Consider the following 7,407-nt stretch of genomic DNA (forward strand, 5'->3'; position numbering starts at 1 on the left):
TCTCTCTCTCTCTCTCTCTGTGTATGTGTGTTTTATTTAACTTTTTATCCACTATGATTTGGATTCCAATCCACAGAGTAAGCTGTGCCAACCATCTGCACATGGATGGGGAAAACCCCATTGTCTAGCAGCAATTTTCCTAATCCCTACCTGTCACCGCCATTTCCATTACTCCTTGCCACACAACGGTTGTTTTCTGATCTTCCTTCTTGGCCCAAGGATGCTCTGTTGGTTAAAGAGATACCAGAGGATTGGGGTCATCAAAGACTGAGGTTGTCATTTCTTTGTGTTCCTTGCTTTGCTTTTTATGCTGATTTGAGTTAAAAAAGGGGGGGTCAGAAAAAGAATGCCTTTGAGCTGTGGTGTTGGAGAAGAATATTGAATATACCACAGACGGTCAAAAGCACAAGCAAATACGTCTTGGAGGAAGGTCAACCAGGGTACTCCTTGCATGCAAGGATGGAGAGACTTGGTCTCATGTCCTGTGGGCCTGTGGTCAACCACTGGCTGCACGCTGTCCAGAGAGGGTGGGGACAGGACAGGGCTCAGGTCTGCTGTTCAGATTGGTGCTATGATTCAGGGTCTCATCGATAGCCACTAACAACAAAAATATATGTATATGAAAGTTGGGCAATGACTAAGGATGACAGAAGGACTGATGCCTTTGAATTGTGGCTTTGAAGACGTATATTGAGTATTCCAAGGACTTGGCCAAAAGAACCAACAGGTTCAACAACAACAAAAACAACAAAGATGTAGGTCCTACCCTCCAGTTCTGGATGTTGTATTTGCCGTGAACAAAAATTGGTGCAAATCCACTTGCAAGAAAATTGGTGCAAACCGAGTTGCACAGAAATTGGTGCAAATTCAGTTGTACAAAAATTGGTGCAAACCCAGTTGCACAGAAATTGGTGCAAACCCAGTTGCACAAAAATTAGTACAAACCAAGTTGTGTTTCAGAGCCTCTTGAGAAAGAAAATCCTTCTCAGCTGGTCTCATGGAAAACCCCCAAAATTCAGACTCATTAGGGGGAAAAAATACGAGAAAAAAAATTAAAGTTAGCTGTGTTTCAATTTCTTCTTTTATGCCGAAAAACCACCCTCACACCCTCAGCCTCATGGCCAAAGCTGAAGAGTTACTCTCGGTGTCTTAGATTTCTTCACAGGAGCATACCCCCCAGCTCCCAAATACCACCTAACACAGTCTCTGTTTTTCTTTTTTCAGAAAGTTTCCTTCTTGTTGTTGTTGTTGTTGTTATGTGCCATCGAGTCGCTTGCGAATAGCGGCCCTATGTTCAACATCCCTAAACTCTGTTCTGTCCTGTGCCAATCGCACCGTCTCCGATACACCCATCCCGATTATAGCACTGATAAATTCCTCCTTTCCAAACATGGCTCAGAAAAGCTGCAGACATCTCATTTTTACATCATTTCCTTCTCTCCAAGTTGAGATGTGGACAAGGGGTCTTTGTTGAGGTATTTAAAAAAATTACCTCTCTATCTCATCTATATCTACCTATATCTGTATCTCTATCTATCTATCTATCTATCTATCTATCTATCTATACCCCTATACCTATAGAAATAGAAATAGAAATATACACATACACATACATATAAATATCTATAATCTGTATCTATCTATATCATCTCTATATATCTATATCTATATCATCTATATCCATGTCTATATCATCTAGATCTAGATCTATATAATCTATACCTATATCTATATCATCTGTATCTATATCTATATCACCTGTATCTATCTCTATATCATATCATCTATATCTGTATCTATCTATATCATCTATATCCATATCTATATCATCTATGCCTGTATCACATATATATATCTATATCACCTATATCCATCTCTATATCATCTATCTCTATCTCTATATCATATATATCTGTATCTATCTCTATCTCTATCATCTCTATATCATCTATATCTGTATCTATATCTATATCTATATCTGTATCTATATCTATATCTGTATCTATAGCTCTTTCTCTATCTATATCATATATATCTGCATCTGTATCTATCTGTATCTGTATCATCTATCTCTATCTCTATCTTTATATCTATATCTATATCATCTCTATCTCTGTATCATATATTTGTATGTCTATATCATCTATATCTATTTCATCCATTGCTATATCATCTATTCTTATATCATCTATATCTGTATCTGTACCTATATCTGGGTCTATGTCTGTATCTCTATCTCTATCTCTCTCTCTCTCTCTCTCTATCTCTATCTCTATCTCTATCTCTATCTCTATCTCTATCTCTATCTCTGTATCTATCTATAACACCAAGCGAATGTATTACAGAGATGTTGTAAATTTCTCTGTGGCATCAAGTGAAAGCAAATATGCCGACATATAATCTCATCTGGTAGCTTCATGTTCAATTTATAGAAGGCATCAGATTGTTTACAAATGCCCTCATTTTCCTATAAACATCCCGAAAATGCAGTCAGGGTTCTCCTTGGAAGCCAGGACAGGGAGCCTTGGTCTCACATCCTGTGGGCCTGTGGTCATCTGGAGCCAGGACTTGGAGCAGGACAACCTGCATGGGAAGGTGGATGGTCAGAGGCAGAGAGGAAGACCCTGGATGAGGTGGATGGACAGGGTGACCGTAGCCATGGTCTGGAGCCTGTCAGAGAGGGCAGGACAGGACAAAGAACTGTGGTCCACAAGGTCGACTTGATGGCACCTAACAACAACACAAGATGTGAAACGCATTCTGGTGGGAGGTTGACCTCAGACACCCCATGAATCCCAGCTGGTGACAATGTTATCTCACATCTGGTGCACTCTATGAGAAACTTGACACCAACAAATCACAGCAACACACAGAAAACCAAGCGGGAAACTAGGCACATACACTTGGATAATGCACGTCAAAAAATCAAACATGCATGCATATAACAGCCTAGGAAACCAAGCATGCACATTCAAGACAACGCACGTAGAAAAACCAAGCATGCATGCGTGTAACAGCACAGGAAAGCAGGAATGCAGACTTAAATAATGCACGTCAAAAAATCAAACATGCGTGCATATAACAGCCTGGGAAACCAAGCATGCACATTTACGACAACGCACGTAGAAAAACCAAGCATGCATACATATAACACGCATGGGAAACCAGGCAGGTACAACTTATATAATGCATATACTTATATAAACACCATGCACGGGGAAGTAGGCACGCATAGAATGTCGATGAGAAATCAGGCACGCACACTTGCAAAATGCACACAGAAAACAAAACATGCATGCCCACAGCACGTCAGGGAGACCAGACATGCACACTTGCACAATGCATGCAGAGAACCAGGCATGCATGCATTAACACAGATGACGGAGTATGCAGTCATATCATGTGCATGAAATGCCAAAAACTAGGCATGCATGCATAAACACAGATGAGGGAGTATGCATGCATATCATGTGCGTGCAAATATCAAGTATTTGCACACATAGAGCATATCTGGAAAGCAAGCTTGCACGCATATAATGTGCACAGAAAACCTAGCATGCATGAATATAATATACGCAGACAACAAGCTTGCATGCATATATGGTGCAGTGAAAACCTGGAATGCATGAATATAATATATACAGAAAACAAGCTTGCATGCACGCATATATTGTGCATAGAAAACCTAGCATGCATGAATATAATATACATAGAAAAAAGCTTGCATGCATATATTGTGCACTAAAAACCTAGAATGCATGAATATAATATATAGAGAGAAAGCAAGCTTGCATGCATGCATATATTGTGCACTGAAAACCTAGAATGCATGAATATAATAGAAATATATATACAGAAAACAAGCTTGCATGCATGCATATATTGTGCACAGAAAAACTAGCATGCATCAATATACATAGGAAAAAAATGCATGCATATATTGTATACAGAAAACCTAGCATTTGTAAATATAAAACATTTAGAAAAGCAAACACACATGCATATGGCATGCACAGGAAACCAAGCACGCACCCACAGATGACCCCCACAGGAAATGAACCTGATAATGGGGTGTATGGTTTCCAAAACAAACAAGAAAACCATCCCCCCCACACACACAAAAAAACCTATGCACATTATTTGTGCAAAAATAAGATAAGGCAGAGCGGGTTGGGGAAGGGGGCACCGACACCACATTTCCTGATTCCTTCCTGAAAAATAAACCCCAGGCTTGCAGAGGCCCTCCATGGGGAATGTAAATAAATATGCAGATAGAAGTTGGGAGAGGAAGTGGATCTCCCCGGGAGAAGCCAGAGTCCAGAGGCCACACTGGGCGCCAGGGTTTCAGGTTGCAGCTTGGAAAGAAGAAAAAAAACCAACAAAACACCCTCAAAAAGTCCAGCAGGGCTACAGAGTTACTTGACAATATGAGGAAATAGCTCCAGGCAGACAGGCTAAGAAGAGTGGGTTCATCTCTCTCTCTCTCTCTCTCTCTCTCTCTCTCCCCCTATGTCTCTGTGTTTATCTGTTTCTGCTTGTCTCTCTCTATCTCTGTCTCTGTGTCTCTCTCTGTCTCTGTCTCTCTCTTTGTCTCTGTGGCTATATTTCTGTCTCTCTGTCTCTGTTTCTGTCTCTCTGTGTCTGTTTCTCTCTGTCTCTGTCTCTCTCTCTTTGTCTCTGTCTCTCTCAGTCTCTCTGTTCTTGTCTCTCTGTCTCTGTTTCTCTCTCTGTCTCTTTCTCTCTGTTTCTGTCTCTGTCTCTCTGTCTCTCAGTCTGTCTGTCTGTGTTTCTCTCTCTGTCTCTGTCTTTGTCTGTCTCTGTTTCTCAGTCTGTCTCTCTCTTTGTCTCTGTCTCTCTGTGTCTGTCTCTCTCAGTCTGTCTCTGTCCGTGTCTGTGTCTCTGTCTCTGTTTCTCTCTCTCTCTCTTTCCATGTCTCTCTCCCTGTTTCTGTCTCTCTCTGTGTGTCTGTCTGTCTGTCTCTCTCTCAGTCTGTCTCTCTCTGCCTCTGTTTCTCTCTATCTCTGTCTTTCTCTCTGTTTCTCAGTCTCTCTCTCTCTGTGTCTCTGTTTCTGTTTTTCTCTCTGTCTCTGTCTGTCTCTCAGTCTGTCTCTCTCTGTCTGTTTCTTTGTCTGTCTCTGTTTTTCTCTCTCTTTGTCCCTGTCTCTCTCTCTCTCTCTGTGTGTCTTTCTCTCTGTTTCTGTCTCTGTCTGTCTCTGTCTCTCTCTCTCTTTGTCCCTGTCTCTCTCTCTCTCTTTCTGTCTCTGTCTGTCTCTCTCTCTCTCTGTGTCTTTCTGTTTCTCTCTCTCGTCTTTTTTGTCTCCCTGTTTATCTCCTCCATCTTTGCCTCCTTTCCCCATCCATGCACCAGTGTGTCTCTCTCTTCCCAGAATTTTCCTACGTCTCTCTCCCCTCATCCCCTTCTCAGCGTGTGTCTCTCTGTCTCGTACACACCTGTGAGTATGAAAGACAGAAATATGGCCATCTGGACAACCTTCCAAACAGACAAAACATTTCTGAAGACGTTACGACGAATTGCTGTTATGTTGATACAGGTGTTTGCATCAGACATTGTCCGGTCCGCCTGACAGAAAGAAATGATAGTGACCCCATGGACAGCAGATCTGATTGTTGACTTGACCATCCATGGGGTGTATAGTGATTTTCTCCAACACCCCTGCTCAAAAGTAGGCATTTTTCTGTCATCCTCAGTCCCTGTCCAGCTGCAGGACAATCCAGGGTCAGTTCTGCTCTGTCCTGCACGTTAACTATGCATCAGAGACCCTTGCACCTCATCCGGACAGGTAGAGGACATAAAACTCTACTTTGTGACACATTTTTCTGAAAATGGACCTTGGATACGAGGGCGGGGGAACGGGGTGTGTAGAAAACTGTGCAACAATGAATGAATATTTTTTGACAACGAATACCTGGAAATCCAAGTTCGTGTTAAACTTATATTAAAATAAATTTCTTTTTATTCATTTTTTTCATTTTTAGTCATTTTATTAAAATGAATTCATTTGTGTGAAAATAAATGCCTGGAAATCCAAGTGCTTGTTAAACTTCTATTAAAATGAATTAATTTTTTCATTTTTATTCATTTTATTAACATGAATTCATTTGTATGAAAATGAATGCCTGGAAATCCAAGTGCTTGGTAAACTTTTATTAAAATGAATTCATTTTCATTCATTTTTTAAATTTTTATTCATTTTATTAAAATGAATTCATGTGTATGGAAAAGAATCCCTGAAAATCCAAGTTCTTGTTACACTTTTATTAAAATCTCAAATAATGAAAAAAATTCAAATGCGAAATAAAATCTCGGAAAAAATGAACTGGGTGGGAGGAAGGGAGAAAAATATGCAACAATGAATAAATGAAAATTAAAAACAAAAACTCCAAAAAAATGTAAAACTCCTCTACAAAGTCAACCTCTCTTACAAACATTTCAGAGAAAAGAATTAAGTTTACTTGGGGAAGAAAAAAAAAATTAAACCCAAAGTGTGTTGCTGGTTTTGTTACTTTTCTCTGAAATGCTTCCTGGACCACTGACTATTAAAAAAAAGCCCCAAAAACAAAAGCCATCCTAATAAAACAAAACAAAACAAAACAAACAGACAAACAAACAAAAAAAACCACCCAAAAAACCCCAAAAACAAAACCACCACCAACAACAAAACCTTGTCCAGGGGGAACACGTCATATATGAATCAAAACAAAATTTAAAAATAATTAAAAAAAAATATCCCCATGAATAATGTATCCAAGAAGAAGCACTTTAGCTGGTGCTCAGACTTCCAGGGGAGAAGAAGGTAGGTCCTGTTTTGAGGGGGTCCAAGAAGGTGGCCAAGAGGAATAAGGCCTTTTTTGCACATTGAAACCTTGGGAATCTTTTGGGAAGGGTCTATTCCATTATATATCGTCTCTCTGAGTGAAAATCTCCTGAAAACCACCCAGAAACAAGAGTCTGGTGCCTTGGTTAAGCACCAGGGGGCAAACCCAAGAGGTTGGTCCTTTAGACCTTGTGCAAAAAAAAGCAAAAATCCTACAAATAGGTGGTTTGCTTCTATAATGGTCAGGCCTCCTTGTAAAGTAGTCTGTGTTTCCAGGATTTTGACTGATGGAAAGAGTCTTATCTTTTTCAGCTCCTGGCAAAAGTTAGGTCAATGTCTGTACCCTGTGCAGTCATGGAAGTGGCGTCTGTATTCCTTAAAAAAATGGCAAAGGAGATTAATCAGAACTGGCTTTGATGAGCACTGTGGCAATTGGACAATTAAGAGACTTTCAAGGGGGAAAAAAAAAGAACAAACTGGGGAGGAGGGTAGAGAAAATAGTGCAACAATGAATGAATGAAAACCCAAAATCTCTGTAAATGTTTATTAAAATGAACAAAATTTAATATAA

The sequence above is a fragment of the Elephantulus edwardii genome, unplaced genomic scaffold, assembly GCF_000299155.1.
Source record: "Elephantulus edwardii isolate Elephantulus edwardi_28Jun2011 unplaced genomic scaffold, EleEdw1.0 scaffold00529, whole genome shotgun sequence".
Classification (NCBI taxonomy): Eukaryota; Metazoa; Chordata; class Mammalia; order Macroscelidea; family Macroscelididae; genus Elephantulus; species Elephantulus edwardii.